Source organism: Callithrix jacchus, chromosome 15, assembly GCF_049354715.1.
Source record: "Callithrix jacchus isolate 240 chromosome 15, calJac240_pri, whole genome shotgun sequence".
NCBI classification, from domain to species: Eukaryota; Metazoa; Chordata; class Mammalia; order Primates; family Cebidae; genus Callithrix; species Callithrix jacchus.
Genome location: NC_133516.1, coordinates 74,667,209 through 74,680,062, shown reverse-complemented (window position 1 = coordinate 74,680,062; position 12,854 = coordinate 74,667,209). Strand labels below are relative to the sequence as shown.

Below are 12,854 nucleotides of genomic sequence, written 5' to 3'. Positions count from 1 at the left end.
GCAAGACTCCATCTCAAAAAACAAAACAAAACCCAGTGTGGTGGCTCATGCCTGTAATCTCAGCACTTTGGGAGGCTGAGGTAAATGAATCACCTGAGTTCAGGAGTTCAAGACCAACCTGACCAACATGCAGAAACCTCGTCTCTACTAAAAATACAAAATTAGGCAAGCATGGTGGTGCGTGCCTGTAATCCCAGCAACTTGGGAGGCTGAGGCAGGAGAATTGCTTCAACCTGGGAAACGGAGGTTGCAGTGAGTTGAGATTGCAGTCCAGCATGGACAACAAGAAGAAGGAAACTCCATCTCAAAAGTAAAAATAATAATTAGTTAGGCATAGTGCACAAGACAATGTCAGGTGACACCTGCACCACCACTTGGTACCACTTTGAGTCCAGACAGACGACGTAGGTCTCTGTACCTCAGTTTTTCCACCTGTCAGGTAGGAATCATATGACGATGTACTCCTAGGATGCTCAAGGCTAAATAATGTTACCCATGAACGTGCCTAGATCAGCACCTCCTGCATTTTAAATACTCTTCCCTTTTGGCTGTTGTTGTTACTGTTATTATTTTACTAACTGGAGTGATTTCTAGCTGCAAAAAAAGGATCCGAAGTTTGTGAACAAGACTGTTACTCCTTACCAACTGATTAATAACCCCAATTTTTTTTTTTTTTTTTTTTTGCTTGGGAGAAAGAGGTGGAAAGGGAACTTTCCATATACATTTATATATATAATTGTGTTTTAGGTTTGGGGGTACATGTGAAGAACATGCAAGATAGTTGCATAGGTACATACGTGGCAATGTGGTTTGCTGCCTTCCTCCCCATAACCTACAGCTGGCATTTCTCCCCATGTTATCCCTCCTGAACTCTCTACCCCATGCTGTTCCTCCCTTAGTTCTCCCCGCACAGACCCCAGGATGTGATGCTCCCCTCCCTGTGCCCATGTGTTCTCATTGTTCAACCCCACCTATGAGAGAACATTCGGTGTTTGATTTCCTGTTCTTGTGTCAGTTTGGTAAGAACGATGGTTTCCAGCTTCATCCATGTTCCTACAAAGGACATAAACTCATCGTTTTTTTTTTTATGACTGCATAGTATTTCATGGTGTATATGTGCCACATTTTCCCTGTCCAGTCTTCCATCGACGGGCATTTGGGTTGTTTCCAAGACTTCGTTATTGTAAACAGTGCCAAAATTAACATTCATGTGCATGTGTCCTTATAGTAGAACAATTTATAATCCTTTGGATACATACCCAGTAATGGGATTGCTGGGTCAAATGGAATTTCTATTTCTAAGGCCTTGAGGAATTGCCACACTGTCTTCCACAATGGTTGAACTAATTTACACTCCCACCAACAGTGTAAAAGTGTTCCTATTTCTCCACATCCTCTCCAGCATCTGTTGTCTCCAGGTATTTTAATGATCGTCATTCTAACTGGCGTGTGTATCTCAATGTAGTTTTGATTTGCATTTCCCTAATGACCGGTGATGATGAAGATTTTTCATATGTTTATTGGCCTCATATATGTCTTCTTTTGTGAAGTGTCTGTTCATATCCTTTACTCACTTTTGAATGGGCTTGTTTTTTTCCTGTAAATCTGTTTTAGTTCTTTGTAAATTCTGGGTATCAGCCCTTTGTCAGATGGGTAGATTACAAAAATTTTTTCCCATTCTGTCAGTTGCCAGTTCACTCTAATGATTGTTTCTTTTGCTGTGCAGAAGCTGTGGAGTTTGATTAGGTCCGATTTGTCTATTTTGGCCTTTGTTGCAAATGCTTTTCGTGTTTTAGTCATGAAGTTCTTGCCTATGCCTATGTCCTGAATGGTTTTGCGTAGGTTTTCTTCTAGGATTTTTATGGTGTTAGGTCTTATGTTTAAGTCTTTAATCCATCTGGGGTTAATTTCAGTGTAAGATGTCAGGAAGGGGTCTAGTTTCTGCTTTCTGCACAGGACTAACCAGTTTTCTCAACACCATTCATTAAACGGGGAATGCTTTTCCCATTGCTTATTTTTGTGAGGTTTGTCAAAGATCAGATGGTTGTAGATATGTGGCCTTGCCTCTGAGGCCTCTGTTTTGTTCCATTGGTCTATTTTGTTCCATTGGTTTTGGTACCAGTACCATGCTGTTTTGATTACTGTAGCCTTGTAGTATAGTTTGAACTCAGGTAGTGTGATGCCTTTAGCTTTGTTCTTTTTGCCTAGATTTGACTTGACTATGTGGGCTCTCTTTTGGTTCCATATGAAGTTTAAAATGGCGTTTTCCAGTTCTGTGAAGAAGGCCATTGGTAGCTTGATGGGGATATTGTTGAATCTATAGATTACTTTAGGCAGTATGGCCATTTTCATGATGTTGATTCTTTCTAACCATGAGCATGGAATGTTTCTGCATCTGTTTGTGTCCCCTCTTATTTCGTTGAGCAGTGGTTTGTAGTTCTTGAAGAGGTCCTTTATGTTCCTTGTTACTTGTATTCCTAGGCATTTTATTCTCTTGGTAGCAATGGTGAATGGCAGTTCGTTCTTGATTTGGCTTTCTTTCAGTCTGTTATTGGTGTATGCTTGTGATTTTTGCACATTGATTTTTTATCCTGAGACTTTGCTGAAGTTGCTTATCAGTTTCAGGAGATTTTGGGCTGAGACGATGGGGTCTTCTAGATATACAATCATGTCATCTGTAAATAGAGAAAATTTAGCTTCCTCCTTTCCTATTTGAATACCCTTTATTTCTTTTTCTTGCCTGATTGCTCTGGCTAGAACTTCCAGTACTATATTGAATAGAAGTGGCGAGAGAAGGCATCCTTGTCTAGTGCCAGATTTCCAAGGGAATGCTTCCAGTTTTTGCCCATTTATTGTGAAATTGACTGTGGGTTTGTTGTAAATAACTTTTACTATTATGAGATACATTCCATCAATACCTAGTTTATTGAGTTTTTCCTTCTCTGCATCTATGGAGATAATCCTGTGGTTTTTGTGTTTGGTTCTGTTTATGTGGTGAATTATGTTTATAGACTTGTGTATGTTGAACCAGCCTTGCATCCCAGGGTGAATTTTTTTTTTTTTTTTTGGAGACAGAGTCTTATTCCCCCTCCCTTTTATTCTCCTGCTCAGTCTCACAAGTAACTGGGATTACAGGCACCCACCACTGGCCCTAATTTTTCTATTTCTTTTTTTTCATAGAGACAGGGTTTTACCATGTTGGCCAGGCTGGTCTCAAACTCCTGTTCTCAGATGATCCACCCACATAGACCTCCCAAAGTGCTTGGGATTACAGGCATCACCTTATTTGGAGACCGGGTCATTACAGAGGTCTTCAAGTTAAAATGGGTCACGAAGGTGGGGCCCTGACCTCATATAACTGGTGCCCCTACTAAAAGGGATGTTTGTTGCCAGTAAAAGAAAGAATAAAATATTTTTTTCTTGAGACAGTCTTGTTCTCTCACCCAGGCTGGAGTGTAGTGGTGTGACCATAGCTCAATGCAGTGTCAATCTCCTGGGTTCAAGTGATCCTCCCACCTCAGCTTCCTGAGTAGCTGGGACTACAGGTGTGTTCCACCATGCCCAGCTAATTTTCTGTATTTCATGTAGAGATGGTATCTCATTATGTTTCCCAGGTTGAACTTGAACTTCTGGCCTCAAGCAATCCTGCCTCGGCCTCCCAAAGTGCTGGGATTATAGGTGTGAGCCACTGTGCCTGCCCAAAGGTAAATTTGCACACAGAGAGAGATATGCATAGAAGGACAATGGCCACTATAAGTCAAGGGATGCCTGAGCCAGGAGAGAGGCTGGGACAGATTTTGTCCCAGAGCCTCCAGAGAGAGCCTGGCCTGCAGACACCTGACTTTACACTTCCGTCCTCCCAACTAGGAGACAACAACTTTTTATTTTATTTATTGATTTATTGAGACAGGATCTTGCTCTGTCGCCCAGGCTGGAGTGCTGTGGCATGATCTCAGCTCACTGAGTCTCATTCTCCCCGGCTCAAGAAATCCTCCCACCTCAGCCTCCAGAGTAACTTGGGATCACAGGCACATGCAACAATGGCTGGCTAATTTTTTTTCTTTCTGAGATGGATTCTTCCTCTGTCCCCCAGTCTGGAATAAAGTGGTGTGATCTCAGTTTACTGCAACCTCCACCTTCTGGGTTCAAGCAGTTCTCCTGTCTCAGCCTCCTGAGTAGCTAGGATTACAGATGCGCACCATCACACCCAGCCAATTTTTGTTTTTGTAGAGACAGGGTTTCACCATGTTGGCCATGCTGGTCTCGAACTCCTGACCTCATGATTTGCCTACCTCAGCCTCCCAAAGTGCTAGAATTACAGGTGTGAGCCACCACTCACAGCCTTGTATTTTTTCAGTAGAGATGGGGTTGCATCCTATTGGCCTGGCCAGTCTCGAACTCCTGACCTCCTCCCCAAAGTATAGGGATTACAGACATTAGCCATGGCATCTGGCCTGAGACAACAAATTTGTCTTGTTCTAAGCCACTTAGTTTGTGGTACTTTGTTACAGCATCTCCAGCAAAGTTATACCCAAGGAATAATCCATTTCATTGTTAGAGGATACAGAAGCTCATGCCCTCGGTCATTCATGAATGTGTAATTAGGTTTTGGCCAGAAACAGAGGCTCATGCCTGTAATCCCAGCACTTTGGAAGGCTGAGATGAGAGGATTTCTTGAAGCCCAGAGTTTGAGGCCAGCCTGGCCAACAAGGTGAGATCCCACCTCCACACACACACCAAGATTAGTTGAGCATGGTGGCATGCACCTGTAATCCCAGCTACTCAGAAGGCTGAGGTGGGAGCACTGCTTGAGCTTGGGAGTAAGAGGCTGCAGTGAGCTATGATTGTACCACTGCACTGTAGCCTGGACAACACAGAAAGTCCCTCTCTATTTAAAAAAAAGAAAAGAAAGAAAAAAAAAAGGGCGGGGGTTTGATTTTGTGTGGTTTTTTTTTTTTTTTTTTTTTTTTTTTTTTCAGATGGAGTCTCACACTCTGCCCAGGCTGTAATGCAGTGGTTCAATCTCGGCTCACTGCAACATTCACCTCCTGTATTGAAGTGATTCTCCGACCTGAGCCTTCTGAGTAGCTGGGATTACTGGTGTGCACCACCACACCAGGCTCATTTTTATATTTTTAGTTGAGATGGGGTTTCACCATGTTGGCCAGCCTGGTCTTAAACTCCTGACCTCAGGAGATCCACCCACCTTGACCTCCCCAAGCGCTAGAATTACAAATGTGGGTCACTGAGCCCAGTCGATTTCATGTTTTGGCTTGGCTGGGCCTGGCAGGTGTATAGTTAATAAACCAGGTCTAAATATTTCTAGGTTACTGGTGGCTTGGGAACGCACTGACAGCAATGTTGTGTGTGGAAATATTGGCTTCAAAAATGGATGAAAAAAAGATCTGATCTCTTTTTTTCATCCAGACAGTGACGACCAGCTGACTAGGAGATAAAAGGACAGGTACATGAGGCAATGTGTACATCCTGGGAAAGGGGATGCCAACTGCTGGGACTCCAGCCCCCCGCCACCACCCAGCCCACCTGGCCAGTGGCTCTTCCATGTTTGTTACAGCTTTTGAGAGGTTTGCTATTAAAAGGAGGATGAATAAAGGAAAGTACAGGGCTGGGGAACAATTTTGTTAAACATGACAAGGAATATGCTTTGGTCCAAGAAAACCCATGGCCAGGCACGGTGCTTCATGCCTGTAATCCAGCACTTTAGGAAACCAAGGTGAGAGGATCACCAGAGGTCAGGAGTTCGAGGCCATCATGACCAACATAGTGAAACCCCATCTCTACTAAGAATACTGAAATTAGCCAGGTGTGGTGGCATACACCTGTAGTCCCAGATACTAGAGAGGCTGAGGCCAGAGAATCCCGGGAGGCGGAGGTTGCAGTGAGTCGAGACCACACCATTGTACTCCAGCCTGGTGACAGAGTGAGACTCCATCTAAAAAATAAAATGAGAAAACCAGGCATGGGGGTGCATGCCTGTAATCCTAGCACTTTGGTAGGCTGAGGTAGACAGATCACTTGAGGTCAAGAGTTAAAGATCAGCCTGGCTAACAAGGCTAAACCTTGTCTCTGCTAAAAATACAAAAATGAACCGGGCATGGTTTTATGTGCCTGTAATTCCAGCTACTAAGGAGGCTGAGGCAGGAGAATCGCTTGAACCTGGGAGGTATAAATAGCAGTTAGACAAGATTACACCACTGCACTCCAGCCAGAGGGATAGAGCAAGACTCCCCCTAAAAAAAAAAAAAAAATTTTTTTTTTCAGAGAAGACCAAGATATCTGCAGATAACGCACCGTGTTACTTTCCCTGTGCACTTTTCCACCATCTTGGTAGACAGCTCCTAACATCACCATGAGATTCTGGTGAAGAAGGGGTGGATACTGAGGTTGCTACAATTTAATAAACAATTTTTACCTCTGAGGGAGATGCTCATCTTCTGTCAGATTCCTCTGAGTGTTTTCCCAACCCTTGCTGTGGGTGTGCCTCAGGGCACTTCTCTATGAAGCCAACAGGTGGCGCCATTGCTGCATAAATGAAACAAACTGACCCCAGATTAGAAAACAGTGTTCTACTTTTCTTTGAGATGGCATGGGATGGGTCAAACCTGTAATCCCAGCACTTAGGGAGACTGAGGTGAGTAGATCACTTGAGGCCAGGAGTTCGAGACCAGCCTGGCAACATGGTGAAACCCTGTCTGTACTAAAAATACAAAAATCAGCCAGGCATACTGATGCACACCTGTAATCCCAGCTACTCAGTAGGCTGAGACAGCAGAATTGGTTGGGAAGCAGAGGTTGCAGTGAGCCAAGATCGCGACTCTGCATTCCAGCCTGGGTAACAGAGCGAGACTCTATCTCAAAAAAAAAAAAAAAAATAGTGTTCCTAAGGACTGAGAGGAGAAACTGAGGCATGCAGACTGGAGTTGGTGTGGGGCTTGGTGAGAGAATGAGTTCAAGTAACCTGTGAAGGACTCTCAGAAAGTCAGAGCAACTTAAAAATCATTTATTCTACCTCCCATTTCCACATTTTCCAGATATAGAAACCAAAGCTGAGAGGGGGGAGATAAGTATCCCAAAAGCACCACGTTGGTAGGGAGCAGGGTTGCCAGAAAAACACAGGACATCCAGTGAAGTGTGAGTTTCAGACTCTCAGTGTATGTCTCAAAAAAGGAACGAGACTTAAACTAAAACCTTATTCACTCTTTGTCTTCAAAGGTAACTGGGCATCTGTATGATGATCTACTAAGTCTGAAAACCCTCATGAGGGTAAAATGAAGATTAGGAAAATACTTAAATGTAATAAGCAAACATGCAAAATGAGGACAACTCTGTTCCCATTTTGCAGACAAGGAAATTGCACATTAGGGAGGTGACTTGCCCCAAGACCACATTCAGAAGTGTCAGAGTCAGGATTTCAACCCAGTCCTGATTCCAGAGGTTTCAACTTCACTGTTGCGGCCAGGAACACCCCGCAGTCCTACTCCTGTGTGTGCATGTTCTGTCTTGAATATAACCCTCTCCCCATCGTGGAAGTGGGCCATTCCCCTCCCTGACATTGAAGAACCCCATCTTCAGCAGGTGCCTCCTAACCCAGCAGACCCCCATGAGCCCAGATCCCTGGGACCTGGTGGCTGCCCTTATCACTTTCCCTGATCCACATCTTAGGACCCAAGTCTGACCCTCTTCAGGATCTGCAGCTGTGTTACAGGAAAAAGAACACAATCCAGACCCCAAGGGAGGGTTCTTGGATCTTGTGCAAGAAATAATTCAGCACGAGTCCATAAAATGAAAGCACATTTGTTTGTTTGTTTGCTTGTTTTGTTTTTGAGATGGAGTCTCACTCTGTTGCCTGGGCTAGATAGAGGGTAGAGGTGTGATCTTGGCTCACTACAACCTACACCTCCCGGGTTCAAGTGATTTTCCTGCTTCAGCCTCCTGAGTAGCTTAGATCACAGGTGCATGTTACCACACCTGGCTAATTTTTATATTTCCAGTAGAGATGGGGTTTCACCATGTTGGCCAGGCTGATCTTGAACTCTTGACCTCAGGTGATCTGCCTGCCTCAGCCTCCCAAAGTGCTGGGATTACAGGTGTGAGCCACACAGCAAGTTTATTCTTTTCTAAAAATGCAACTTTATTAGGTAAGTGAAGATAAAATACTCCATGGAGCAGCCCAGAGGGTGCTGGTGCCCACCTTTAGGGTCATTTCTTCATGATATGCTGAACCAGGGGTAGGTTATTCATGACTCCCCTTTTTTAGATCATATAGGGAAACTTTCTGATGCTGCCATGGCATTTATAAACCATCATGGCACTGGTGGCAATGTAGCAGTGAGGACCAGCAGAGGTCACTCTGGTCGCCATCTTGGTTTTGGTGGATTTTGCACTGGCTTCTTTACTGCAGCCTGTTTTACTGGCAAGGCCTCTGTGACCTGTATCCTGTGCTGCCCTCCTGTCTCATCCTGTGACTCAGAATGCCTTCACCGCCTAGAAATGCAGCCCAGGAGGTCTCAGCCTCCTTTTACCCAGCTTCTATTCAAGATGGAGCTGCTGTGGTTCACACACGTTTGGCAGATGGGATCCTCGGTATCTCCTGACATTCTGTCCCCTCTGTCCCCAGCTCCTGGGTCCCTCCACCACCGCTGTCTTCCTGAGCCGCCTGCCTCTGAGTTTCTTCATCACCGAGAAGAGAAATCACTGTCAGGTTCAACTTTTGGGAAAAAGACAGACCAGGCAGGAAATAGGGAAGAAGACACAGGCCCTGGTGTGGACGATGGGGAGGGCAGAGCTGAGTGGTAACCGGGGGGTCTGGCTTTGTTCTTGTCTCTGTGAGTTGCCCATTGTGCAGACCTGCCCCACTCCTTCCTCATCGCATTGGACAGCGGCTCTTCCCTCCAGTGTTCAGACCCCAGGCCCTGGGTCAGATCAATGCCTTTTTCTCCTGCACCCCATCAGTCAGCAGATTTGCTTGGCATCATCTTGAAAATGCATCCAGCAGCAAGGCCCTGGCTCACTCCTTACTTCTGCCCCAGCCACTCTCCACGTCCAGCCACAGGAGACCTGTGTGAGCTGAATCCATTACACCCTCCTCTGCTCAGACCCACGGTGGCTTTATTTTCCTCAGTCTGAGCCAAAGGCCCCACAATGGCCCACCTGGCCCGCCCTGAGCTGCCTCATTGCCTCCAGCCTCACCTTCCACACGTCTCCCTCCCTTTCCCACCAACCCCCCTTCCCCATCCTCACACCCGCCTGATGTTCACATATCTCTGCAGGCATCTGCTTTAGCTGTTCCCTCTGTCTGGACCACCCTCACTCCAGAAGACCCTTGTCCCCTCCAGCACCCCCTGCAGTCAGGGCCACCTCCCTCACCATCGTCCAGCAAGGACACAGCCCGCCCACCCCTCTCCTCCCAGCAGCTCCCTTCCTTGGCCTGTCCTGGGTTCGTTTTTGCTTTTCCCCAGCACTTCCCACTTCCTAAAGGGCCCTGAAGGAAGCACCTGGCAGGGGCCGATGGCCTTGCTCTCCTTAGACTGGAAGCTTCACAGCAGCACGGGCCACTCCCTGTGGCAGACTCAGTATCTAGTTAGTGCTTGGCATGCAGAAGGTGGTGGACCAGTGTTTGAGAACTACGGAAGAAGAGAGGGAGGGGAGAAGGAAGGGATGAAGAGAAAGGAGGGAGGGGAGGAGTGAAAAGGAGGGAGAAAAGAAAAGACAGGAAAGGGGAGGACAGATGGAGGGAAGGAAAGAGTTGAAAGAGGAAGAAAAGGAATGAGGGAGGGAATGAAGAAACGGAGGAGGGAGGGGAAAAAAGAGAGGGCAGAAAGAAAGGCATGAGAGCAGAAGAAAAGAGTAGGGAAGAAAAAGAAAGAAAGGCGGGGAGAGGGAGGGAGCGAAGGGGGATAAAGGGAAGGAACTTATTTCCTCTCTAGGCCCAGCTGTCTCAATGTCCATCTGTCACTTGGACTGTTTCTCCAGCCTCTGGCATGGCCTCCTCCAGGAATCCCAGCACTTTGGGAGGTCGAGGCAGGCTGATCTCCTGAGATAAGGAGTTCAAAACCAGCCTGGCAAAAATGGCAAAATGATCTTCCTATTAAAAATACAAAGATTAGCTGAGCATGGTGGCAGGCACCTATAATCCCAGCTACTCCAGAATCTCAGGCAGGAGAGTCACTTGAACCCAGGAGGCAGAGGTTACAGTGAACGGGATCACACCACTGCACGCCAGCCTGGTAACAGAGCAAGACTCCATCTCAAAAAATAACAAAATACCTTCTCCAGGCAGCTGCCTTCTGATGATGCCCCTCCCTTGATGCCTGAACTCCTGCCTGACCCTAAAGTGCCAAGTGACTCTGCCCACGAACTCCTCTGGCCACACTGAGTGTCCTCTGAGTCATGCTGCTCCCTCTGCCTAGGTGTTTGCTGCCCCTGTCTCAGAGCCTTCACTCCCTCTTCCCAGCTCCATCCCCTCATCCTCTGCCTGCCCAGCCCCCACCTCCTGGTCATTTAACATGTAGCTCAGGTTGAAATCCCAGCACTTTAGGAGGCCAGGGGCAGAGGGTCCCTTGAGCCCAAGAGCTTGAGGCCAGTCTGGGCAACAGAGTGAGACTGCACAACTCCGCCGAAAATGTAAAAGGAAGGAATAAAGATGTAGCTCAGGCATTACCCACCTCCAGGTAGCCTTCCTGATGGTGCCATACCCAGTTGTGGTCAGGGGTAGTCTCTGTTCTCTGAGCATCAGAAGCCGCCTCCCTGGGGCAGTGGTCCTGGGTCAGCTCCTGCAGTAGTCCAGGCACAGGATGATGGTGGATGGATCAGGACTGAGGGTCAGAGATACAGAGAGGCAGACAGTTTTGGGACGCAGTTGGCGGGATCAGAGGGATTTGTTGCAGGGTGACTCAGGGTTCAGGGGAGAATTCTGGACCAGCCGTGTCTTCATTACTCTCTTTCCTCCAATTCCAGGAGAGCAAATAAGGCAGAAGGACTTGTGGGCCCGGTTCACCAGCTCCATCCTCAGGAACTCGAGGACCATCAAGTTCCATGGCTGGGAGGGAGCCTTTCTGGATAGAGTCTTGGGCATCTGAGGCCAGGAGCTGGCTACCTCGTGGACCTCTGGCCTCCTCTTCTCCGTGTCGCTGGTGTCCTTCCAAGCATCTAGATTTCTGGTCACGTCAGTCTAGTCTCTATGCTGAACAGGACTGGGGAAGGAGTGTGCAGGTCAGGAGGTGAGGTAGGTGGAGCCTTCCAGATCCTACCACCCTGTCCATCTAAACCCACACATTCTGGATCCAGTTCTCTCAGGGTTTCTGCTGTCTTCTGTGTGAATGAATTAATCACATCATTCTGGTGAAGGTGACAGCGGCTGGTGAGGGCTGCCGTTCTGAGAGTTCCAGGCTTCTACTGATGTGGGGAGGAGGGTTCAGGGGCAGGCGGGCTGCAGAGGTAGAATCCAGGGTCTGAGTAGCTTTCCTGCTGCTGACCAGCAGATGTCCACAGCCACCCTGTCACTGACGTGATCCTTGTCCTGCCATTCTGTCATTTATTTCCGGTGGCTATCAACCCTCTTCCTAAAGCACAGCTTTCAGATGAATTTAAACATGTTGATGCATAGGCCAGGCACAGTGACTCACGCCTGCCATCCCAGCTCTTTGGGAGGCTGAGGTGGCTTGAACCCAGTTGGTGGAGATTACAGTGAGCCCAGATTGTGCCACTTCACTCCAGCCTGGGCGACGGAGCAAGACTTTGTGTCAAAAACAAAACTAAACTAAACAAAAGGACCACGAATGGGACCAGCACCTAGGGCCCTCCCATGCTGCTCTCCCCAGGAGTCCCCAGGCTCAGCCCTCATGTCCGTCACCTTCACAGAGAGGCCTTTCCTGGCCACCTTCACCACCACCACAGCACCCCTGCTCATGCGAATGCCCTCTAACCTGCACCTGATTTCTCTTTACTTTTTTATTTTTGAAGACAAAGTCTTGCTCTGTTCCCAGGCTGGAGTGCAGTGATGCAATGTCGGCTCACTGCAACCTCCACCTCCCAAGTTCAAGCAATCCTCCCACCTCACCCTCCTGAGTAGCTAGAAATGCAGGCAGGTGCCACCACGCCTGGGTCATGTTTTTTTGTACTTTTAGTAGAGATGGCATTTCACCACGTTGGCCAGGCTGGTCTTGAACTCCTAACCTCAATGGATCCATCCACCTCAGCCTCCCAAAGTTCTGGGATTACAGGTGGGAGCCACTGCACCTGGCCGTACCTGCTTTAGTTTTCATTCTTCATAGCGCTCTGTACCTGATGTTCTGTCTGTGTTAATGGTTTCTTTATGGGTCTCCTGTCTCTTTCCTTCTCATTAGAATGGATGGATCAACTAAGAGAGGAGCAACTTTGTTTTGCTTTTTGCTGTTTCCCCAGAGCCTGGAACCCTGCCGAGTACATGATAACCAGACAGTAGTTATTCATAGAATGAATGAATGGAAGAATGAATCAATGGCCTGGTGCTGTGGCTCCTGCCTGTAATCCCAGCACTTTGGGAGGCCGAGGTGGGTGGATTGCTTGAGGTCAGGAGTTCGAGACCTGCCTGGACAACATGGTGAAACCCCATTTCTACTAAAACTAAAAAAGTTAGCTAGGAATGGTGAAGCATGCCTGTAATCTCAGCTACTCAGGAGTTCAAGGCAGGAGAATTGCGTGCACCCAGGAGGTGAAGGTTACAGTGAGTCAAGATCATGTCACTGCACTGTAGCCTGGCAAGAAAGAGAGAGACTGTCTCAGAAATAAATGAAAATAATTTTATAAAAGAATGAATGAAAGACCAGAAGGCCTAGATAGAAGGAATAAGTTAC

The 12,854-nt window shown here is 47.2% G+C and overlaps 1 long non-coding RNA gene across 7 annotated transcripts in view; it reads left to right on the top strand.

Annotated features, from left to right (window-relative positions):
- Positions 1-12,854, top strand: part of LOC108588354 (uncharacterized) — a 160,536-nt gene that overhangs the window by 114,470 nt on the left and 33,212 nt on the right. For all 7 annotated transcript variants that reach the window (XR_013527565.1, XR_013527564.1, XR_013527563.1 and 4 more), the window contains exons 2-3: positions 8,639-8,751; positions 10,978-11,245. This is a non-coding gene — a long non-coding RNA (uncharacterized LOC108588354). The remainder of the gene's footprint in view (positions 1-8,638; positions 8,752-10,977; positions 11,246-12,854) is intronic.